This window comes from Peromyscus californicus, unplaced genomic scaffold (assembly GCF_007827085.1).
Source record: "Peromyscus californicus insignis strain IS unplaced genomic scaffold, ASM782708v3 Scaffold_7__1_contigs__length_154581171, whole genome shotgun sequence".
Classification (NCBI taxonomy): Eukaryota; Metazoa; Chordata; class Mammalia; order Rodentia; family Cricetidae; genus Peromyscus; species Peromyscus californicus.
Genome location: NW_026294595.1, coordinates 67,857,718 through 67,883,002, shown reverse-complemented (window position 1 = coordinate 67,883,002; position 25,285 = coordinate 67,857,718). Strand labels below are relative to the sequence as shown.

The following is a 25,285-nucleotide window of genomic DNA, read 5'->3' as shown; positions in this document are numbered from 1 at the left end:
TTCCCCTGGGCTTCCGGACCTGTGCAGCCAGTGACTGCTAAGAAAGGTAGACCAACGCAGACTCCTCAAATACTAGGAGGTTGTTGTGCTTTTTTAAAAAACTAACTCAGCCATTCAGTTCTTGATCATGAACTTTGTGGTTGACCATGCTGGGTCACAGCGTTTTTTGTTTCTTTGTTTGTTTGTTTGTTTGTTTGTTTGTTTGTTTTTGGTTTTTCGAGACAGGGTTTCTCTGTGTAGCTTTGCGTCTTTCTTGCAACTCCCTCTGTAGCCCAGGCTGGCCTCGAACTCACAGAGATCCGCCTGCCTCTGCCTCCCGAGTGCTGGGATTAAAGGCGTGCGCCACCACCGCCCGGCTTTTTTTTGTTTTTTGAGACAGGGTTTACTCTGTGTAGCTTTGTGCCTTTCCCGGAACTCGCTTTGTAGCCCAGGCTGGCCTCGAACTCACAGAGATCCACCTGGCTCTGCCTCCCGAGTGCTGGGATTAAAGGAGTGCGCCACCACCGCCCGCTGTGTCACAATGTTAAAAGGTTGGCTATGCCTGCAAGCCGAGGCCTTGCTAGCCTCTCAGGAGCTCCTTGTTTTCCTAAGGAACCGTTAGAAAGTATCATTCCCTTGACAAATGCTACTGGTCTGCGCTTTGCATGAGCCATCCATCTCCCCATTTCCCCATCTCCCTGCATCCCCATCTCTCCATATTCCCATCTCTGGACCATTCTTTGGCTATCCACTCAGCCCTTATGTCCATGCTCCTGATTTCCTGAATGTCTTACCATCCCCCACACACGCTGCTCGGAGCCTAACCCTACGGCTTTAAGCCATGTCCAGTGGAGGGGGCCAGGCTGGTTTAACAGATCTTGGACAGAGTCCAAGATGGTGGCAAGCTGTGAGCTCTTTCAAGCTGTGAGCATCGGCTACTGAAACAAACAAAACCGTGCTGGAGCTGACCTTGACCCATTGGCTGTGGCAGCCCTGACATGGCATAGCTGGTTATCACATGGTTATTATCAAGATCTGAGAACCGAAACGATGGATCAGTGGTTAGAGCACTGGCAGCTCTTCCAGAGCACCTGGGTTCAACTCCCAGCACCCACATGGAGGCTAACAGGCATCTATAACTGGAGTTGCAGGGACTCTGATGCATGTAGGCACGATGAAATTGACCTGTCCGCACAGACACCCTTAGTAGACCCAACAGCCTTTCTGCTATATCCAATTACAACACAGAATCTTAGCCTGGTGTGGTGACACACACCTTTAATCCCAGCACTTGGGAGACAGAGGCAGGCAGAGCTCTGAGTTCAAGGCTAGCCTGATCTAGAGTGAGTTCCAGGACAACCAGGACTACACAGAGAAACCCTCTCTCTCAAAAAAAAAAAAAAAAAAACCAAAAGGGGGGAAGGGAGAAAAAATAAATATCTGGAAACAACATAAATGTCTAATATTAGGCGTTAAGTAGATGATGGCTTATCCTCAAAGCCTAGCAGTGTGCTGCCATTAAAAATCATCTCCTAGAAGTTTGCTGTTGACACTTTCTAGCGTTCTCAACATAGACCGGGAGGGGAAATCGGGTTTCAAAACAGTACTCTGCACAGAATGATCCTGTTTTGTGATAAAAATATAAATGTTTATGTATGCAGAGAAAGATCTGGAAGGACCCAGTGCCTGTTTCTGGGTGGGTGGAATTTGCATGTTTCTTTTCGTTCCTTGTACTTTATATGTATTTTGTGATTTTTCTATAATGAGTATAAATTACTTTTGTAGTAAGGGAAAAAAATTGTAACTACCAAAAATTGTTGTTCTGATTGTAATGCATTTTCGTTGTAGAAAATTCGCAAAGCCTCAAAAGTATAAAAAAAAATAAGATAATTATGCATCTTGTTCTACCTAGAGAGTCTACTAACATTTTGGTAAAATTCTGTCTAGTGTCTTTTCTAATGCACGCATGAATTTTTAAACTACTGGAGATCAAATTGAACTATAGTTTAATATTTTGCAATTTTTTATTACATTGTGAATATTTTCCAAAGTTATTTCAAATTCCAAATATTGCATATCTCGTGATGGGCTAGAAAATCAGCTATCACAAGGCAGAAAAATAATGAAAGTATTAAAAAGTCAACAACCTCCAACCACAACACACACTATTGAAAGACTGCCCTACAGAGGCCTCTGTCTCATGAAACAGTTTAAAATATTCCATATTAACAATTTTAACTGTACAAATTTGAAAAGCCTTTTTCTAACTTTGCTTTTGTATTTAACTAAACACACTCATTTAGTTCACAACTGACAAATAGGTCTCTTCATTTACAATTGGAGACAAATTTCTCAGTAATTATTGTGCATATCTGGGACTTTTGAAAACTAAGAAGAATCCAATCTACGGGTTGTTTGCAGATCTAGAGAAAACATTAAGGAACTCGGCATGGTAGCTCACACCTTTAATCCCAGCACTCAGGAGACAGAGGCAGGAGGATCTCTGTGAGTTCAAGGCCAGCCTGGACTACATAGTGAGACCCTGTTCAAAATAAACAAACAAACAAATAATATTATAATATTAAGGGCACATGTCTGAAATTCCAAAACTCCAAAGAAGGAAAGGGGGGGCAGGAGGGTTGCCATATATTCAAGGCTAGCCTGGGTCTCAGGTTTCAAAAATAACCAAACATTAAATGGAATAGCTAATGAAGTTAGCACAATGTCATATTTTGTAAACTTTTTTATTTATTCTTCTCTCATATATTACATCCAGACCGAGGTTTCCCCTCCCTCCCTCCTCTCCTCCCCCTCCCCCCCCCCCCAACGCCCCCACCACCCACTCCTTTCCCATCAGAAAAGGTCAGGCCTCCCCCAGGGATATCCACCAAACGTGGCATATCAAGTTGCAATAAGACTTTCAACCAGACATTTCTAGATTTAAATATTTTCTTTTTATGTTTTGGAATCGGTAACTTTTCCAGTCCTCACTGCAAAAGCACAAAGCCCCAGGCTCTGCATTTTCCCAGTTTCCTCCAGGAGGGAAGTGTCTTTCTTCAGGCCTTTGTCAAGGTTGACAGAAAATGCCAGAAACTTCCAGAGAAGGGAGAGTCAATGTATTCAGTACAGTGGGCTTCTCTGAGCCAAGATCAAAACAGAATGTACAACAAGCAGAACGGGAGATTCCTTGCCTGGAAAGTCCTTAAGTAGAAGTAAAGCTGAGGAGAAGGAGAGGGAGAGGATGGAGAGGCAGAAAAAGAAGAGGAGGGAGGGAGGCAGGCAGAAGAGAGCTAAGAGAGTTGAAGGAGGAGAGGAAGGGACCATTCAGTGATGGCTTGTTCATACTTCCAGCTCAGCTAAGGGTTTTCAGAACTACATCTCATCCAACTCTTACTCAGCACTCAAAACAAAAAAGCCAGGTGTGGTGGAGCACACCTTGAGGCAGAGCCAGGTGGGTCTCTGTGAGTTCAAGGCCAGCCTGGTCTATAAAGTTCTAGGTCAGTTAGAGCTACACAGTGAGACCCTGTCTCAAAAAAACAAAAATACCCAAAAACAACAACAACAACAACAAAAAAAAAAAAAACCTGAATTATCATTTTTCCCATTTTATAGATAGGACTCCTGAGGTTCAGAAATGTTATGTCATTGGACCAAGGCCACACAGCTAGAAAGTAGCCCGACTAGCTAGCCTGAGATCGTTTCTCTATCATATGGCTTTTCCAAACACAGCCCCTACATCTAGAACAGAAAAGCAGCCAGAAAAGACCTCTGAGGTCAGCTCATGCTCCTGACACAGCCCCTTCTGTCCCCCCTACACACCTTCCTCTGTTTCCGGCTCACAGGATCAGTCTTTGTCCTCTGTCAGCATCCAGGATCACAGGCAGAGTAGGTGTTTGCTGAAGGAATGAGCCGTGAGGGTGTTTCCCGTGGTGCGGCGGCGTAGACTGTAGATTTCGATCCTGAATCTGTACCTGGCCTTTCACCTCACCTTTTCCCCTTCTATGCCCCTAACAAACACTGTTTATGTGTCGTCAAACCCAAGACCATGACACACATCGGGAGAGACGGACACTCCCTTGTGACTCACTGGTGTGCTTCTCAGACACCCTCAAGTGTAAAATGCACCCCCAGCCCCTGAACAAAGTGTGTGATACGGTCAAGATTCCGTAGATGTGGTGGCAGAGAGACAAAGATAGGTGGTTGTCCAGAGTCCACCATGGGTGACTGAAACCAGTGTGAACTCTCTCTACAACTGCACCTCAAGGCACTATAATGGGTTTGCGTGGTTTTTCCTTTTTTTTTTTTTTCTGTCAATTGCTCTGATATCTCAGTGAGAGTCTCTCCCCGACCTGACCCCATCTGCTCTCTCTGTGCCCCCTCTGTGGATGTGTGGATGTACCTGTGTGTTACTGGGGATTGAATTTGGGGCCTCATGAATGCTTATCCCGCACTCTTACCTCCAAGTTGTGTCTCTAGCCCTTAAATGAGATTTGTTGTTGTTGTTGTTGAGGGGAGGGTTGAGACAGGGTTTCCCTGTGCAGCTCTGGCTGTAGATCTCACTCTGTAGACCAGGAGGCCTCAGACTCAGTGATCTACCTGCCTCTGCCTCTGGGATTAAAGGCGTGTGTCACCACCGCCCAGTTTAAATGAGAACCCATGACACAGCTAAATCGACCTGGCTGGATTATAATCTCTGCCACAGCTGCTCTCTCAGTGGTGCCCAGGACAGTGTTAGGTACACAGGAAGCCTCAAAAAAAAAATAGCTAGTAGTGGTAGGAGGTAGAGGGAGTCACCCTGCTGGGCACCTCAGGAAGCCGGCTGAGTGAAAAGCCTACCAACTGTGGGTGTCTAGGTTGCTTTAACAGCGGGGGACATGGAGAATGTGGAACTGGCAGGTAGGAAGCCGTGTGCCTAGAATGGGTCCGAGGAGGCAGACAGGTCAAGTCTGCCAGCTGTGCCCGCCTGTGGCCCAGTGGCCTCCAGTGAGTTACTTTTAACTCTCTGAGTCTCTGCTTCCCCCTTGGCAAAGATCTTGTGGGAATTAAATCGAAGTGCCGAGCTGGGCAAGTGAGCCACAGCTGAAGTCGCTTAGAGAGCAGGAGTCAGGGCTGGCACATCAGAAGAACCCCCAACGCCACTTTTAAAAAATCAAATACAGGTCCAGGCCAGCCAGGACTACCTAGAGAGACCCCATCACAGAAAACAAAGCAAAAAGATCCAATACAGTCAAGGATGGCGGCTTTCCAGGGAAATAAAACACATTGCAAATAATTCCAGGAGAGTTTTTTTATTTTCTTGCTTTTTCAGGTTTTTGGGGTTTTTTTCCATACACAGTGGGGGAAACAGCAGATTTGGTAGACTGAATTGAGAATGCAGTAGAAACACACACTCAAAAGAAGTGTCAAAGCAGACGCTTTCATGGGTGAATTCTACCTATGGAGAACATGCAGAGAAACTTCAAGCATGACACTACAGGAGACCAGACAGACAGAAAGAAAACACAGTAGATTCTGGGGGTAACCCAAAAGCTGCCCCTCTGCCAAGCCTAAACGCTGGGAGCATGTCTGAGAGACCCAAATAAAATACAGACGGCCACTAACACCATCACCGTTTATTTGACACTGTTCTGGAAGCAGGGGCCTCTACAGTGATACTGCAGAAGCAGAACTATGGCAGCAGCTAAGGGTAGTAGCTCACACCTGTAACTGTGGCACTCAGGAGGCACAGGCAGAAGATTGCCTCTAGCTTTCAGCCAACCTGGGCTACACAATGAGTTCCAGGTCAGCCTGGGCTATAGAGTGGAACCCTCTCTCAAACCAAACAAATAAACAAAAAAGGCATGTAAATAGAAAAGAGGAAAACCAAATTATCATAGGGGCTATGACTATAAAGTAACTCAAGATAATTAGCTGAGAAGCAACGGATAAAATAATTCACTATCAATTATCAATAAACTAAGATGATATACAAAAAAACCCAAAAAACAGTGTCTTTCTTCTATGCAATTAGGTACCAGAAAGAAATCCCCTCTGTAGTTGGGGTTTTCTTTGGGCTGCCAAACAGCTCCCAAATATAGACACGTTATTATTAATTATGAATGCTCAGCCTTAGTTCAAGCTTGTCCCACTAGCTCTTATAACTTAATTTTACCTGTCTCTATTCCTCTACATTTTGCCTAGGGGCTTTTTACCTTTCTTTCATTTTATATTTCCTACTTTCCTGTTTCCTGGTGTCGACTGGCTGGCCCCTGGCATCTCTTTTCCTTCTCCTCCCGAGTTTAAATCCCTCCTCCTACTGACAGCCTGCCTCTACCTGCACCCTCACCACTGGCCATTCAGCTTTTCATTAGACCAATCAGGTGCCTTAGGCAGACAAGGTGAAACAGCAACACATCTTTACAGAGTTAACAAACAAATATTCCACAACACCCACCTCTGTGAACAAGAACACAATAGAAGAGCATTGCCATGTGCTAAGTGTACAGGAGGGGTGCCACCTGACTCTCTCCCACTGATAGAGGAGTCTGTATTAAGGTGAAGGCATGCCCTGATTTTTTAATAGGATGGTGTACCACTGGAAAGATGTTTGTTTCACCAAACACCATATTTATAGTGATTCCAATTCTTAAAAAAAAAAAAAAAAAATTTAAGCTGGGCAGTAGTGGTGCAAGCCTTTAATTCTAGCACTAGGGAGGCAGGCAGATCTCTGTGAGTTCGAGGCCAGCCTGGTCTACAGAGTGAGTTCTAGGACAGGCTCCAAAGCTACACAGAGAAACCCTGTCTTGAAAAAATTTTTCAAGCGTAAATTTTCGTTTTCTTCTCTCTCTCTCTCTCTCTCTCTCTCTCTCTCTCTCTCTCTCTCTCTCTCTCGCTCTTTCTCTCTCGCTCTCTCGCTCTCTCGCTCTCTCTCTCTAGTGTATGTGTGTGCTTCCCTCCACACATGCATGTTGGAGACCAGGAGTGAGACCCCATATTTAAAAAATAAATAAAAAGTAAAAAGAGGGCTGGTAGTGGAGCTTAGCAGTACAATCTTATCTATCAAGTTCAAGGTACTGAGTCAAGCCCCAGTACCACACACACAAAAATTTTTTTTAATTTAATTAAAGGAAATAAAATGTACTCAGTCTTAAATGGAGTTTTGGTATTTTGAGCTAACACGCACTGACTGTGAGCTCCCTGGTAACTCTGACAGATTGGTGTGTTTATCCTGACCCACAGCTGAGGCCTGAGGCTCAGAGGTTTAGTGATCTTTTGGGGTTGAGCAGTGAGATCTGCCTGGATGGCTCTCTCCTCAGTCAGCCCACACACTAACTACATGGCTGCTGCTTCCCTGCAGTACAGGAAGGACAAAGCCCGCAGGCTGCTGCATGAGATGGCCCTGCCGTGTGTCTGTGCTCTTGTAAGGCAAAGCTCAGTTTCCACTGGGCCTTTCTGGGTTCAGTCCACCTTCTCCTGACGCATCTCCCAGGCCTTTCTGGAAAGTACCTATACCAGCAGTCCTTGTGGCTCAGCGCTCACTCTGGAGGGCTCAAATCACAGTGAACTCAGTATAGACACCTGCTTTCCTCCTGCAGGGATGAAGCCCTGGAGATAACAGGCCTCCTGGCAAGTTTCTCATGATCAAATACGGCTGCCCAGAAACTGCTCATTCATGCCAACGTCAGGCTGTAGGCGAAAGGGGGTCAGCCAGCTGCCTGAGCTCGCCTGGCCTGTAGGTGACTTACAAATGGTGGTGGTGTGTTGTAGGGGGTTAGATCCGCTCTCCTGGGCCTCATGTTCTGGCAAAACAGCGCACATGCTATGTCTGTGGGGACAGTGTTTCTGCAAGGCCGTTTACCTTTGGGAAGCTCTGTTTAAATAAATGCAAACTGCCTTTCATGTCAGGAATCTCAAAGACTTTTCAACGAGTAATTAGTGAATTTTAACCATAAAATCCTTGCTCCATAAAAAGCAAGAGTTATTATTTTCATTTTATAAATAGATCAAAGGTCATGCAATCAATGCAGATGTGGGAAACAGATGTAAGAATTCTGCTTTTGTCTCAGCTGCACCACCTCAAACTGGCTCTAGCATTGCTCACAGACCTTCTCTGCTCTCTGACTTCTGGCCAAAGATGTAGGACTGGCCTTTATGTTTCCTCTTAAAGGCTGGAATTCTATGTACAGTTCACATGCTTTGATATATCTGGAATTTAGAAAAGAAAGGCAGAAGAATGATATTTGATGCTTTTCAGAGTCCACATTGGAACCAAGCCTTCATTGTGGGTCAAATGCCAATAAAAGGAAAGAAAAAGAAAAAAGGGGGAAAAACTCGGTCACCACATCTTTAGGAGGATCACTTTTATTCTGTCTCTGAAAGATCTTTCTGTTAAAATTAACGACAGTGTACCTTTAGTGACCAAAATGATTGTTGTGGGGCCACTGAAAGTCACCATTTATTGATAGCTAAGTGTCAAGTACTTCATTTTTACATATCTCGTATATTACCACAAACACACAGGAGATATTTATTATTTATTCTTCTTGCAGAGCTAAAACCGGGCTCAGAGATAGAAGATGACCTGAGAAGAATGAGGTGGAAAAATAGAAAGAGAAACCACAAAGGAACTTAAAAACCACTGGATGCATGCTCTGTGATCAAAGTACTGTGCTTCAGTGGGCATTGGGGACACAAAGAAATAAAATATCACCAGATTCCTGCTCTCAAGCAATTGAGGGGAAAAGCTAGAGGAAGGAGAGCAGACACATTAATAATAATAATAATAATGTCAATTATCAATACATTTCAGTCAGAAGTATTTATTGACTTCCCGGTATGTATTAATATTGCACTTATTACAAGAGATAGTCCCTCTTCTCATAAACTCATTGTCTAACAGAAAAATCAGATATTCATCCAATAATCGTATCAACTTAAAACTGCAATTGAATGGAATAAAAGACACCAGATGGGCCACAGACTGACAAAGGATTAGTACCCAGAATATATAAAGAACTCCTACACATACTAAGACATGATCAATACTGCACTGTCAAATAAACCAATGGCCAATTTTAAAAAAAGAAGAAAGGCAAATGGCCAATAAAGAGAAAGGATGCTCCGATCTCTATCACTTGTAAACAGGGAATTGCAAATTAAAACATTGAAATGCCACTTCACACCATCGGCTTGGCAACATCTTTAAAGTTTGACATTAGCAAGTGTTGAGGATGTGGAACATGGGGGAACTCTCACATAACTCGTGGAACTGTGAATTAGTACAACCACTTTGAAAACCCATTGAGCCGTGCCCAACAAAGCTTCCAGTTTCTATGTCCTGAGCCCAGCAATCCCACACCCAACTATCTACCCGAAGTCTGCTTTCACTCCAGGGAATGGGATTTTTTAAAAAGCTATTATAGCATTGTTTCTAACAGAAAATAAAGTGAAAATGAGCTAAATATCTTCCAGAAGGAGACTGGGAAAATAAAGTGTGCTGACTTCATAAAATGGGCCCCTCGTGGGCAGTGAGAAAGGAAGATCTAGAAATACATACATTAATGTGGGTTCATGCTGCCTAGTCAAAAAAAGCAAGTTACACAATCATCAGTCTAATAGCATCTCTTCAACGTTTAAAATCATTTCAGATGACTCTTTTGAAGTGCCTACAGGCACCAAGGTATGGAGTAAAACCACAAAAGCATGCGTGGGAATGAAGCACCAAAACACTAACGTGACTCTGTTGGGAAGGAACAGAAATTGGTTCCGAGGACTCCATCCAGATCCAAAGGGTTTGTCTCCTTTTAAGAAACTGGATTGAATAGGGAAATGTTACGTTTTAACAAAGAAAAGAAAACATGTGGTTTAAACAAGCAGTTTTTGTAAGCTTTTTATAAATGTAGTTTTGTAAGCTTTAGATTTTTTTAAATTGGCCTTTGACCTATCAAGTCGAGGTTGGGGTGGGGTGGGGAGAAGGCGTGGGGGGTGTTCTTTAGGATGGGGGAGGGGGATGAGGAAAACAGAATGGGTGGAAGGGTGTTCCATGTGAAAGAACCCAGCTAAGGAAAGAAAGGAGTGGAATGGGGGCGGGGCACAGACATTTGGCCACCTAGAAAGGTCGTGTGTCTCCTCTGAGCTCGACAAAATCGGGGCCCAAAAACATTTCCGGATAGTAGAACAGGAGGAGGGGACATCCTTGAAGCGGAAACTCTTGAGTTCAGGAGAATAAGAGGAAGGTAATCGGAGGTGGGGTAAGTACTGAACACCTTAAATAGCGCGACCCAGGCAGGGTCTAAACTGGGACTAGCTTATGAGGCGTTAGAAAATGGCAGACCTGCGTGCTCAGGAAAATAGGGAGTGCCTGGAGCACCAGGCCGCCCTGCAGAAGCTGCAAGGCTTGAGTTAACTGGGGTGTAGGGAGCTCACGGCCTGTTAGAAAAAGGATCTGAACGAAGCAGGACAGACTCAGTAGGTCTTGGAAAGAAACATGTTAATAGCCAACGGAGTGAGGGTACTTTACAAGGTCACAGACAGAGCGGCTTAGGCTGGAGTAGCCACTGCTGGGAAAAGCATCCAGGACGCATCTCGAGTGATCGGGTGGGTGGTGTCACCTTCACTGCGATGGAGAGTAACGGGGACAAGATGCGGCGAGTTGGAGACGCGTGCATGGCAAGCTAAGTGGACCTGCGGGGCGTGCTCCCGGCGCTGCGGGCAAGTGGGAGGAGCCAGAAACCGAGGAGGAGTCGGTCACAACAAACGCAGAGGAAGCAGAAACTGAGCTGGGGCCCTGCGGGATGATGAGGAATGGGTTTCTGGAGGATAGAGGACCGGGAAAGGGGGGATCAAGACGATGCAGAGCAGTCTCCAAGAGGCTAGCGGTGCGCCAGGCTGGGCGGGGCGGGAACACCCGAGCTGAGGTTGGCATCTCCAGCCCCGGGTGCGCCCCTCAGCGGCAGGCGCGGGGCTCGGAAAGTCGGGCACCAAAGCAGCTGGAGTTCGGCTCTGGGTACCACCCGGCCATCCCTGCCACCGCAGGCGCCCAGCGAGCGCAGGCCGCGCCTCCGGGGCCCGAGGGCCTGGCGACGTCACCGCGGCTCTGACGCGCACTAACCCCGGCGCGGGCTTCCTCCCGGCAGGTCTGGGTCCCTGCAGCCCGCTACCGCATCCTTGGCTCTCCTCCCAGGGAACCTAGATTTTGCTAATTCGGGAAGGCTCTTAGTTTTTCAGCTATTGATAAGGACTTGAGCTAATAGCTTATGTATAAAATAATAATAATAATAAAAATTTCTAACAATGCCGGGAAAGAAATAGCCAGACCCGAGAAACAGACTAATAATAACCAGCCAGCTAGAGCTCTGCTCCTGTGCTCAGCACTCTTAAGGACAATAATGACGACAACAGCCATAATAGCCACAGTTTATTGAGCGCTTACTCTGCCAAGGCAGTGTTAAGCGCTTTGCAGGCAACAACCCTCGGAGGTAAGTACCGTTATGATCCCCATTTTGCAGGAAACCAGGGCAGAGAGGTTAAGTAACCTGCCCCAGGGCACACAGCTAGCCAATGTCAATGCCAGAATCCCAACCTAGGCTGTCTATTCTCGTGTAATCCTCAAAGCCAACCCGTTAAGATCGGGAGCGTTCTCTCCATCTTAAAGATGAGGAAAACAAGGCACATGGAAATTTAAGTACCTTGCCCAAGGTCACCTAGCTGGATGAGGCAGAAAGCGAACCCAGGGCTCCTCTCTGTCCGCAGAACCCTCGGTCTTGGCCATAGGCGATGCCACTTCCAAACCACCTCCGACCGCCCCGCAGGCTTCTGCCCAGGTTTCCGGGAGGCAAAAGCAGCCCCAGGTGGGTTTGGGTAGGTTCCTGCAGCCTCCGCTCTGCTGATGAACCGGGTGTTTTAGAGCAGCGTCCTTGCTCCTGCCTTCAGGCGTAGGATGGGGACGCCTCTTCTGGAATCCAGTCCCAGACCCGGCTGCGCGATCACGAGAAGGGACGGAGCGGGGGCGGAGGCAGCAGAAGGGATCCGGAGTCCCATTTGACCAGCCGCGGGGCCAGGCTCCAGATTTGCGCCCCCGCTGCCGGCAGAGGGCGCTGCCGCACGCGCATGGAGCTTCACTGCCGTCAGCTCAGGCTACAGACACCTTGCAGCGGCTTTCCTTTTTCAGGTGAATTCCTCCCACCCCCGTATCTTAGACCTGCTTCTTTAGACTGAGCGATTAACATCCCTTCAAGGCTTCCCAAATCCCAACCGGTTCGCTCTTGTTCTGTTAAGGCGCAAAGACCGGGCTTCCATTCGGTTAAAAGGCCTAGGTATTTGCAAATTCAGCTCGGTCTGGCCTCCCCTTCTGGTGAGCTCACGAGTGATTTAAAATGGAGGTAGATCCTCCACTTGAAATAGATAACGAATTTTCTTTCCGTTCCAAAACGGGAGATGGAAACTAAGGAGGGAGCCGACAGATGAACCGGTCTATTTTCATAATAGCCGCCTCCTATTGGTCGCTCCTTTTGCTCCAGGCCCTTTTTAGACCTTGACTCACTATGGCCTGAATGATTCCCATTTGATGTAAAGTCAGAAAACTAATAAATAATGAGATCAGGATTTGATCTAGGAACTCTACCCTTAAAGCCACATTCCCAAAACCCAAAAGTGGATACAATTGATCCAAAGGGGTAGGACACAATTGACCCAAATCTAGAGTGCTTAGAAAGACCCTACAGGAGAATAAAACCCGCCGCAGTCCACTGGAGGCTTTTTGCTTCAGTTTGGAAGAGCAGCCAATGAGCCTCGCTCACTTTCTATGTCTGGGCTCTGAGGAAATAAAGGTGGATCTAGGGAAGTCTGAAAAACACCGGAGGGAAGGGGAAAACCCTTCCTGTGGCTTTTACTTTAAATCAACCCCCCTTTTGCTATGTGTGCTATATTTTTAAATTAACGTGGCTCTCCCCACCCTTGAAGCTGGCACACAAAGAGCAAAAACAGAAGGGAAGCCAGCTAGCAGCTTTAAATGTGGTTCTCGGGAAGGAGGGACCTGACTTAAAAAGGAAATGAGAATTAAATGAGGTGTTCTGAGTGTCTCAAAGGCAGACTTTCCACGAGGAATTTCAATCATGGCTCTTAGAACAGGAGCTTTGTCTGGGTCTGGGCTGGTCTAGTGTCTGATGGGTGTGCTCCGATGAAGAGACTGAATCACCCTTTTCGAATACGCCTGCATCTCTAACCATCCGGGTGTAAGATATAGCTTTACAGGGGATTGTTTTTTTCCTGCCCCCTGGATCTGTAACTCAGGCCTCTTACTTTTCCAGAAGTTTGTTTGGGAAATTCAATCCAGGTGAGGCTACCAATGATCACATCCCGAGGTGTGGTTGTGTAGAATGATTGCTTAACTATAGCATTACCAGCTGGTGGCTTTTCCAGACAGGGAAACCGTGTAGAAAGGATCTCAGGAGACTTGTCACTTAATAGCTGTCTCTACTGCACTGTATCTTTAAGCCAGAAGAATTAGCCCTCTTCACCCAGCACAAGAGGCCTCAGGTGGTCCTCAGCTATCTCCTGCAAAACAGTAGGCTTCTTCGTGGTCCTTCCGGGTGCAGCCTTTCCTTCTGTCAGAGCACTCACTCCACAGATCTGGGATGATAGCCTGCAACATACTGATGCTAGGGATATAGCAAAGACCCCAGCATGAGCCCAGGCCTCACTGCTCCAGCTTTCCTGCCTGGCTCCAGGATGTAAATAGCTTGCTTCTCCCGCTGGCTTGTGATCCCATTCCTTTGGCTCATAAAAGTGCTGCTACTCAGACTGAAACAAAACGTGCCATGTTTATGAAGCACATATCACAATGAAAATCCCAAACTGACATAGTATTCCATTGCTGAGGGGAAAATGCTACTTTAAACAGCATCGACTGTTGGGACACACTGGATAAAGCTTACCAGGCTTTCAGTCATTTTTTTTTTTTTAATTCCATTTTGGAACTAAGTGAGTCTCAATAATCAGGGGAAGGAAGAACACTGGGCTTTTGTTAACTCTCAAGATTATTCAGTCAAAATAGACTTTCACCATCCACACCCTAAAAAAGACAGAATACTTAAGGTAAAATACCAGTTTTTTTTCTTTTTTTCTGGAAAACCTATTAGCATTGAATGATCTTGGCCTTGACCTACTTTTAAAAATGAAAAGAATGGAGGTGAGATTCAGATGGTACTCTCACTGTGTGCTGGGATTGGCAGGCAGGGATGCGTGCGTGCTAGGCAAGCGCTCACCTACCGAGCTCCATCCCCAGACCACTTAGTGTTCTTAACGTGCCACCCCCAAGACTTTCCAGCGCTTCTAGATGCCTTTGAGGACGGCAGCGGGACTAGAACCTGGAGGAGTGAGGGAGAAGCGACAGGCAAATTTGTCTGCAGTCAGGCACGCTTGAGCTATTTGAGTCAAGAAAACTATACAGGCGCCGCCTATGCGTGAATGTGTGGTTCTGCATTCTCTGTCGGAAGCCCCAAATCTCAACCACACTGGGGCCTGGAATAAACCAAAGGTAGACCTATCTGGGAAGGACTGTGTCTTCCTACAGAGACGTTCCGAGTGGCCAGGGGACCTCCTTCCTAGCGCAGGGTCGTCTGCACGTTCAGCTGCCCGGGGTACAGAGCTGGAAACTCTCCCAGCGCATTTCTGCTGGGAGCTTGCCAAGCCCTTTGGGGAACCGTCTGCAGCGCTTAATCTGGGGAAATGAGTTTTGCACTTTCACAGAGTGTGAAATTCCTCAGGGGCATTCTTGTACTCGGAAAGAGAAATCAAACCCAGCTCTTTCCTTCAGGGTCCTTGCCGTTAAGAAAGTAAACCCAATACAGTTCAGCCGGTCCTGCCCGCTGCCGGCCGTGGGTGGGGGCGGGAGCGAGAGTCCCTCGGATGACACCCTGACCCGCGAGCTTGAGATTTTAGGGGTTTGTGTTGCCGGCTGTATACACAGGAAGGGGCAGTTAACGCGCCTAAGCCACCAAGGAGGAGCTCAAAACCTCGCTATCTTCCTAGAAACCTTTGGCGGCCCGGGCCGCTGTCTGATGCAACAGTTTGCAACGCGGTCCTGGGAGTGGAGGCCTGCGGTGCCGCACACGGGCCCGCCGACGCGCATGCGCAGGCTGCGCTCTGCCCCGCCCCGCGGCGGGAAGCTTTTCTCCAGATGTGCTGGGCGGGGAAGAGGGGCGGAGCCAGAGGCGCGGAGACCTTTGGCAGCTGCGCTTGCGATCTGAGCTGAATTAGACTTCTCCGGAGGTATTGGCTGACTGACCCAGTGATCCAAAAAAAAAAAAAAAAAATCACAGGGGCCGAAATCGCCCCAAACGTGCCTGGAGAGAGAAATTGAAGAGTTGGCTTTTGAGTCGCCTCCCTTCCCGATCCTCCCGATCTCTGATGCTGTACCTCTTATCTTGCCCTGAACATTTTCTTTGCGGGAGGGAACATGTCACGTCAATATGTTCACAAAAATTGCAGATATCACGATTGTCTCCCATATCCACATTCGCCCTGTATTATAGATTTTAATTGACTTTTATTTTATTAACTGTTTCTCTAAATTAACTTTAAATCGATTCCCTTTTTTATGTATCCTTGCCCTAAGCGATAACATTAGAGAAACCACAGCCTGAAAATAAACTCAGAACTATTCAAATAAAATATGTTTTTGTGCTAGCTAAAATTAGCTTACCTACCACATTGGGGGTGTCTAGAGGTAATAATAACCATTGTACTCAGGTTTTTGACAACGTTTCCAGGACTATTCTAAGCACTGTACACATTCAATTGCCTCATGATGCTCTAGGAAGTGGTTGTTTTCTACATCTTTACAGAGAAGAAAAGGGAGGCCCAGAGGAGTTAAGCAATTTGCCTGAGATCACAGAGCCAGGAGGCAAACTCCATCAGCCTGATTCCAGGGCCTCCCTTCAAAAGCCCAATGCTAGAAGAACCCAAGGATTTCTCCAAATCACACCCTTCTTTCAAAGCCAGGGTCTGTATGAAGGCCTCCGGGAATCCAGTGTCAGGCAATCCAGGCGTAGGAGGGAGGAGGCTCACCTCAGCTATGAGCTGAGATTTTTGTTGCCTTAACTACAGAATGGTCATAGTAATAGCTTCTTTCCTTCTTTTTAAAGATAATCTCCTCAATCGTATCCCCACACAGCTTTATTTGTTTTTATTTTATGTATATGAGTGTTTTATCTGTATGTGTTACCTGTGCATCATTTGTGTGCCCTGAGGCCAGAAGAGGGCATCTTATTCCATAGAACTAGAATTGCATATGGTTGCAAACTGCTCTATAGGTGCTGGGAATCGAACCCAGGTCCTCTGGAAGATCAGCCAGTGTTCTTAACTGCTGAGCCATCTCTCCAGTCCCAGTAACAGTTTCTTCCCACACCTTTTTGTTGTTTTGTTTTGTTTTGTTTTCAAGATAGGATTTCCCTGTGTAACCCCCAATCGTCCTGGAACTAGCCCTGTAGACCAGGCTGGCCTTGAACTCACAGAGATCCCCCTGCCTCTGCCTCCTGGGTGCTGGGATTAAAGGTGTGCGCCACCACCGCCCAGTGTTCTTCCCACACTTTTGATCTGGCCAACTCAGTACTCACTTCCCAGCCTAGAAGACTCTTCTTTAATGACCTTCCTTTCTTCTAAGGTGAGGTGGATTTCGGACTCCACCCTTAGTGTGTTCTGGCTTGGCACCTGTGTGGATTAGGGCAGTTAATAGCACTGTACTGCAATGACCTGCTAGCCCACTGGACCAAAAGCTCCTGGAGCATACAGCCTGTGCCCACTTGCCACTGCGTCTCCAATACCTCTCTCTCAGAACCAGGGACGAGAGAAATCATATTGAACCAGTGAGCAGAGTGAGTCCTGGAGAGAGGAAGGCCCTTCCTTCCCAGTCCCAGATGATGGAAACATCCCCCATAGAACACAGGACATTGCCTGTCTGAGGCTCCTTCCCCAGGTACTATGGCTCCAGAAAACCAGTGGGATGGCTCTGACTTCAGAGGCGGGAACGATGACAAGGGCAAGGATTCCAACACTGGACTCTCTCAGGAGAGACCCCCTCAGCCTCAGTTCTCCAGTGCCCTCGCCACTGCAGCGCTCCTGAAACATCAAGTCCATGTGTCCCCTCAGCCCTGCCCTACTCACCTTAAGTGAGGAAATGGAGAGCCAGAGATGCCAAGCTGCCGTTGGAAGTCCACCCAGGGATTTAAACCATCTGGAATAAAACTCCAGAAATAAACTTTTAACAAATATGTAGAACTATCCCCACTTCTTTTCTAAAATTTACCTCACATGACCTTCTCCCCCCCCCCCCCCACCTCCTTGGAAATCCCATAGGGGCTTCCAGTGAGTCTCCACCTCATCCTACAAAAACCCCCACTACACCTGGCAAGGGTTGGGACAAGGTTATCTACCTTTGCTTTTCATTTTCCTCTCTGAACCAAAGTACTCCATAAATCTATAATTCCCCCCCCCAAGGATCCTGTGTGTGTGTGTGTGTGTGTGTGTGTGTGTGTGTGTGTGTGTGTGTTTATGCACGTGTGTGCCCGGATGCTTGCGCGTACATGGGTGCACATGTGGAAACCAGAGGTTAACATCAGGTGTCTGCCTCAGTTGCTCAATCGCTCTCCACTTTTTTCTCTTTTTCTTTCTTTATTTTTTTTTTTTTCTTTGAGATGGGGTCTCAAATTGAACCTGGAGCAGGCTGGAGAGATGACTCAGAGGTTAAGAGCACTGGCTGCTCTTCCAAAGGACCCTGGTTCAATTCCCAGCACCCACTTGGCAGCTAACAACTATCTGTAACTCCAGCTCCAGGGGACCTGGCATCCTCACACAGACATACATGCAGGCAAAATCTCAATGTACATAATAACTAAATAAATCTTTTTTAAAAATTGAACCTGGAGCTTGCCGTTTTGGCTAGAGTAGCCGACCAGCAAGCTTCCAGGATCTGCCTGTGTTTTTGTTTTTGTTTTTCTGAAACAGGGTTTCTCTGTGTAGTTTTGGTGCCTGTAGACCAGGCTGGCCTCGAACTCACAGAGATCCGCCTTCCTCTGCCTCCCTAGTGCTGGGATTAAAGGTGTGTGCCACCACCACCCAGCCTGCCTGTTCCTATACCCTAGATCTGGGGTCACAAATGCATTCCACCGCGTTCAGCGTTTTACTAGTGCTGGGTAGACAAACTAGGTCCTCATGCTGCACAGCAAGCACTTTACCCAGGGAGCCATCTTCCGGCCCTTCTCTACTCTTCCTCTATTGGCCATGTAATCAGAAATTCCACTTACGAATCTGAAAACTACATATCCCAGAATGCCGTTCTCTCCTGGACCGAGAGCAAAAATCCTATGTCAACCATGTGTCTCCTATTTTGGGGTCGGAAAATTTGGTCACTAGCTTGGATAAAGATTGGTATGCCCATAGTCTTAATTCTTCTGGCCCCAGGCAGACATGGATTTCCCAGGCCTCAGAGATCAGGGGAGGGGACAAGTTATTACAGCAAACAGAACCTTCAATTAGAAGCATGCATGAAGACTTGGCATGCAGCTTCTGGAAGAGTGAGGGAGGACCCCTGTCCAGGAGGCCTATTTTCTCTCCGCAGCAGCCCTTACCACTTTCTTTCTTCCAGATTCTTCTCTTAATTGTACCAGTGAGCCACTCCCTTGTCCTCTGCCCCACCCCCATACCCACACCCATGCTTTAACCATTTCGTATAAAATCCAGCCCACCAGACTGAGGTTTCTTTCCACCCAAATGTTATTTTCAGAAGGAGCCATTGAGGTTGGTGAGTAATTGCAGCGTTGGACCTCTGCAAGCCAAGCTGAAAATAATCAGCAAGGCAGATGGGGTGGGAAGAAAGTGGTACCCTTCCACTAAAGAGTGGGAGAAATCCAAACGGGGTGAGTCAGAGAGAGACGAGCGCCAGGCTGGGCCGGCTGGGCTGATGGCCTGGAGTTCAGTTAAGGGGAAACCGCCCAAGGTGGGCCCTTTGACTGAGGCTCCATCCAAGGTGGTTCCTGGCTGCACATCACAAGTCCGTATTTCTTGTGACAGCCACTATGCTTCTGCTCTTACTCACTCGGGCCGTCACAGCCAGTAGGCCGCATTGGAACTGGACTGTGCCAGCTGACTTGCCCGTCTCTCCAGCCAGACTTCTCAGCTTCAACACTGTTGACACGTTGGGCTGGATCACTCTTTGTGGGGAACTGCCCTGGCCTGGAAGGGTGTTCAGTAGCATCCCTAGTCACTCCTCCTCTGAGGCCAGTAGCATGAACACACTCAGTCAGGACAATCAAAGATGGCCAGTGTGACACTGGGTCAAAACCACTGATCTGGTGGGCCTGGATCTAAACTATTGGTGAACTCCTATTTCCAGGCGCAGCTGCGAATGCCCCAAGCTGAGTGTGAACACCCACCGCGTGCTAGGCAGGCTCTGCTCTCTGTTCTGCTACTAGAGCAGGAAGCAGGGCAGACATGGGTCCTGCCCTCAGGGAAATGACAGGCTTTCTGGGACAGCAGTCGCTTTCAGTGAGACATATGGAAGCGAGAGACAGGACTCTAGAAAAGGGTTCTGACCCAGATTATGGGAATCAAACGAGGCTCTTGGAGAACATGAGGACTTAACCAGCTGGAGATTGGGGGAGGGGGCTCTGCAGAACAGAGAGAGAGTGTTCAGATGCCTTGAGAGTCTGCAGCAGACTGGGCTCTGGACAGTGGGGCAGCGTCTTCTCCTCTCACCCCCCAAACGTTCACTTCCTGTGCTCTTTTTTTTCTGTGTTCCCAGCACAGACATGTAAACTCAGGATCGTATTTAACCATCTTTCGACCACTACCCCCTCGTCCTCAGTCAACCCTCCCCAGTCAACCGGTTACCAAGCTGTGTCATTCTACCCTAGGGTAGAACGCGAACCGGCTCGCAGCCTCCATTCCCACCAAACCCCTGGTGTGATGTAGGCTGTCTTCTTACTCACTCAGATTCATGAAATAGCTCCCTAACGAGTCATTCTCCAGTCTCTACCTCAGAAAAAGATATCAATCTGATCACACCTCCCCTGTCTTGACCCTCTTGACTTCCAAAGTCTGTCACGCAGCTTGCCTTTTTCCCAGGGCTTCCGGTGCTCTTCCTTGTCCTATCCCAACAGGCCTCTAGCTTGCTGCTCTCTGGCTACACAAGACACACCCTGAGAGCCTCCACACCTCTATAGTCTTCTTCTCTCTGTCTAAATCCCCTTCCCTACCAAGGGTTTGTGAAATTCTCACAAACCAATTAAGACCCAGCTGAAACACACTCTCAATGCTCTTCTCCCTCCCTGAAGACACTTCTCTCAGTTTTTCCATCTGCTTCCCCTGGGCTTTATATGGCCCTTCTATTGCTACTACGTGACCATTTGTCACGTTGGCCCATCGTTAGCTGTTTAAGTCTGTCCCTCCTCCATGGTCTGAGGACCTCACAGGCAGGTAATGAAGTAAACTGTGCTGGGTGACTGACTATCCAATGCTCCTTCCTCCTTTCAGTTCCCTCAGGGAGCCGAGGAAATGCAAAGCTCCGCGTGTAACTCCAAACAGCAGCTCAGCTGTTGCAACAAGCAAAAGCCTGAGCCTCCGCAGAGATGACCAGTATGCAACTCAAGCATGGGCTCACCACCCTTCCAAGAGTCGACCCAGAAACTCAGGCTTGAATTCCTGTGCAACAAGACTTCCTTGATCCACAAATATCCATTCTCCCCTTCTTTAAGAGTAAAACTGGAGGCTAGAGATACTTCTCAGTGGTTAGAGCACCGGCTGCTCTTCCAAAGGATCTGGGTTCAGTTTCCAGCGCCCTCGCGGCACCTTGCAACTGTGTACAACTCCAGTTCTAGGGAATTTGACACCCTCTTCGGGTCTTCTTTGGTACAAGGTACACAAAGTGCGCACACACACACACACACACACACACACACACACACACACACACACACACGCAGGCAAAACATACATGCACATGAAATTAAATTTAAAAAAGAGTAAAACTGATTTTTGACTGAGCAGTTGGCTCCGTTTTGGTGAAAACTACATTTCCCAGCCTCCCTTGCAGCTGAACGTGGCCATGAATCTAAGCTCTCACAAATGTACAGTGAGTAGAAATAATTGTATTGTTTCTAAGCTGTGCCCTCAGAGGGAGTGTATACTGCTTCCTGAACCCTTCCCTTGTCCTTCTCCCTGACTAGGAGGTGACAGAAACTGAATCACTCTCCTCAGAGCTAAAAAGGGAAACTGTGTGCAGATGATGGCCAAGCCTCCCACCAGTCTTGGACTGTTTTTATCTAAAGTATTACATGAGACAGGCATCTTTTTCTGTTTTGCTTGTACTTCTGTATTCAGAGGCAGCTTTTCCAACAGTCTGTAAACACCTGGCCCTTCAGCTCTGAGAAATGGACTCGGGACCGAGCATGTGAGCTAGTTAAGGCCAGTAAACAGAAGGGAAGTGAGAGCTTCTAGGAAGAACGTTCTTGTGTTTATGTGAGAGCTTCAGGGAACCCTCTTCTTCTCTCTCCCTGGACACTGCTGAGCCTGGAAACAGCTCCCAGCCTGTGGCCAAAACTACATACAGAGAAAGGCAGAAGATGAAGACAGTCTCGGGGTGGGCAGAGGTTCTTTCCTAGAGGAAATACGGTCATGGGCAGTGGGAGTCTGTCAACCAGTTCTTCACCCAAGAGCAGGTCTTGGCAGATGGGAGTGGCCATGGGGACAGGAGGTAGCCGTAGGAGGTCTGGTCCTAGTCATGCTTTGTTGGACACATTCATCCCCTGCCTTTCTCCACTCAGCACCTTGGAGGCAAATTTCATGCCTCAGAGCTCCTTGCCCACTGGCTTCTGACTAGAATTACTCCACGCAAGTGCTAGAGGAAGATGGGAGCAGGAAGGCGAGCATTTTTCTCAATCCCTGGCATCTCTGATGATAACTGCTCTCTTGGTGGCAGCCCCAAGTACCGAACTCTTGCACCTCCTCCGCTCTGTGCAGCCTCAGGGCTAGCGGTGGTGTTCACAGCTGTTCACAGCCTGTCTGCCCACTCCCTCAGCCCTTCACTTCCTTTGAACTTGGCAACCATTTCTGTCATTGGATCTGGCACTGGTGCCCTACCTAGACCTTGCCTGGCCCAGATTGGAAGGAGATAGTCACGGGAGTTGCTTCCAACCCCTGCTGGATCTGGGAAGAACCTCACAGGGCAAAGTGCTAGGTAAACACCACATGTGAGGGTTACTAGGACCTCATTCTGTAACTAAGCCACCACAGTACCCCGTGGTTGCCAACTCAGGTGGTCATGCTGCTGGCTGCCAGACCCCACTGCGTTCCACACATGAATCTTGGCAATAGGAGAGTCTGGGATGCCTTCCTGTTCAGTGGGTTTTACTGCTACTCACATTCCCCTAGCCTTAGTAAGAATCACAGCAGGGCCACTTCTTATCTGTGACTTCAGAAAACAACATAGCCTCTTGGTACTTCAGTGTCTTCATCAAACTGTGGAGAAGATCTCTCATTGCCTGGTATGAAATAAATAGTCAGTCAATGGGACCAGCCACCACTGTTGATGATGATGATGATGATGATGATGATGACGAGGACGATGATGACGACAACGACGACACCAGCCTGGGCAGCATGAGACATCAGTAGCCTACCTATGAGAATATTCAGGAAGCAGGGACAAGGGAGAAAAGGGAGCCCAATATGTGGCTATCGAAGTTGGAAGTGCGAAGATTTGGGGTCTGTGTGTCTATGTCCACATGCTGGCACCCAAGGACTGGCACCATGTCCCTGGGATCTCAGACTCAGCGATACTTCTCCCTCCACCGTCCTCTCTCTGGTTGCTTACCAGCTGCTGCCACATTCCCATCAGGGGACTGCTCAGCAACTGGGGAAGGAGACAGAGGCTATGTGGCCCCTCTGCCACTGGAGACTAAGGACTGAATCTAAGGCAGGAGGGAGGCTGAGGGGAGACACAGGTGCCCTTACCTCACATTGCTGTTCTCCTGGTGAGTGCAAAATCCACAGTCACTTCTGGCATATTATCGTGTTTAACCCTCCAGTCACAGGACAAGACATGATCCTTTGCTGTCATTGTTACTAGCAGCATCGCAGTTTTATTATTAATATTATTAATTAATTTATTTTTGGTTTTTTGAGACAGGGTTTCTGTGTAACCAGACTGGCTGTCCTGGAACTCACTTTGCAGACCAGGCTGGCCTCGAACTCACAGAGATCCACCTGCCTCTTCCTCTCCCACCACCCAGCGCATCCCAGTTTTATAAAGGCATCAAGCTTTGGGGATACTAAGGAACCTGCCTAAGATCACACAGCCTGAAGGTGGCAGAGACAGAATTTTAACCAATCTAGTATGATAAAAGATGCAAGTAGGCCAGGCAGTGGTGGCTCACACCTTTAATCCCAGCACTCCTGAGGCAGAGGCAGATAGATAAATGAGCTCGAGGCCAGCCTGGTGTACAGAGTAAGTTCCAGGACAGCCAGGACTGCCTGCAAAAACAAAAACAAAAACAAAAATAAAATGCAGGCTACCCAGGGAACTTATTGTGACTCTGTCTGTGGCTCTGCACAGAAGCTCCATGGGTGCTGGCATTTGAGGCAAGGAAGTAAGATCTGCCTCAGCGAGGCCTGGTCTTTCTCTGGGATGCACGCCAGATTTAGAAGGACTGAGACTTGGCAGGGCCGGTGGACCCAGTACTGGGTCTGCTACTCTCACCCCTTCTCAGTCCTGCGGAAATATTTTCCTGGAGAGCAGGCTGTGGACCCTGAAAGTCTTGTTCTCTGCAAACTCAGGAAAAGACAGACACCCTCGAATGTCTCATCCCCAGACATCCACCTCCTGGAAAGCCATCTCCACATGTCCCCAGCCTTGCTGCAGGCTGAGTCTCTCTCGTGACAGCACCACAGGATGCCACCATCTGCTGTGATATCAGGAGTCCCAGCCTCGGAGTCAGCATCAATCTCAACCTGGATGACTGGAGCCAGAAGGCCATGGACAAGTGCCTTCATTTGCCCTTCTGAGGCTCTGGGTCCTCATCCAGTGGCCTTCCTATGGGCAGGTGACTGATAAAGGTGACAGAGTCCACCTCATCCTCTTTATAACTTCTTCCTTCTGGGTCCTCACAGCCTTCCCTGACCATCTGGCCACCTTTGGAGGTGGGGGTGCTCTTTCCCAGAATCCTCCCCACACTGTGGTCTCTGGGCCTGCAGGAGACAGTGGTTTCACCATCCTCTGCTTGTGGCCTGCCCAGGACCAGCTCCCCTGAGAGCAAAGGGCTCAGAGCCGGAGGCACAGGCCCCACCCTGTGTGTAAACACTAGCTGGGCACCGGCTGACCTCAGGAGGGAAGTACTGGCTGCTCCTGGCCTCTCCCAGCCTGCCACTGAGGTTCCAAAGGAAGTGCCAGCCTAAACTGGCGCCCTGGCCCCAGGCTGCCTCCATCCTGGAAATAGTCACCAAGAGCCAAGCCTCTAGCTAAAGGTGGACGGAAGTTAAAAATTCCTAATCATGGCTTTGCCGGGCCTGGTAGGAGCACCCATGCTGGACTGTCCCCATGAGTCAGGTCTCTCTAATTGAAATAGTTTCCATGATCATACTGTACCTTTATAAATGGACTCTGCTTATTTCTTTAAAATACAAACTGTAATTACATAGGATAAAATATTAGTGATTTTAATGTTGGAGGGAGAAGAATATATGCTTTATTATTGTTTGCAAAGTGCTTTTCTGTACTGTTAAAATTTCTTTGAGTAAAAATGTTTCTAAGTAAAGAAGAGAAGGGTCTGGAGGTGCAGGTGAGGAGAGGAAGCACAGGTCTAGGACAAGTGAGAGTTTGAGTTCCTCCACACGAAGGTAAAATAGAATAAGAAGAGCATGATTTCATTGGGGGTAGGAGTCACGAAAATTGAAGCATAGAATGGGAAATATAAGGCATATTAGCTCCTCCCCTCTAGAACCAGACCATTAGTGTATTAACATATTTCCCCTCGTGTATATTTATGCCATGTTATTCTTTTTGTGTAATGGAAGAAATCATGGAGCTGGAGGGATGGATGTCTAGCAGTTAAGAGCATGCAGGGTTCTTGCAAAGGATCTGAGTTTGGTTTCCAGCATGCACATCTGGCCCACAACCACCTGTAACTCCAGTTCCAGGGAATCTGATGCCCTTTTCTGACCTTTTTGGGCTCCTGCATGAACATGGTGCACATAACTCTCACAGGCACACATACATACACACAAACGCAAAATAAGTGAATAAACTCTAAAAAGGATTCATGATTGCAAAGCCATT

The 25,285-nt window shown here is 47.7% G+C and overlaps 2 long non-coding RNA genes across 2 annotated transcripts in view; one reads left to right on the top strand and one right to left on the bottom strand.

Moving 5' to 3' along the window:
- The window catches only part of LOC128101129 (uncharacterized), a 22,499-nt gene extending 7,504 nt beyond the window's left edge, over positions 1–14,995 (bottom strand). The window contains exon 1 of the long non-coding RNA XR_008215000.1: positions 11,646–14,995. This is a non-coding gene — a long non-coding RNA (uncharacterized LOC128101129). The remainder of the gene's footprint in view (positions 1–11,645) is intronic.
- LOC128101128 (uncharacterized) lies at positions 12,014–25,285 on the top strand. The gene is made up of 2 exons (XR_008214999.1): positions 12,014–12,127; positions 20,488–25,285. It is a non-coding gene; the product is annotated as an uncharacterized LOC128101128 (long non-coding RNA).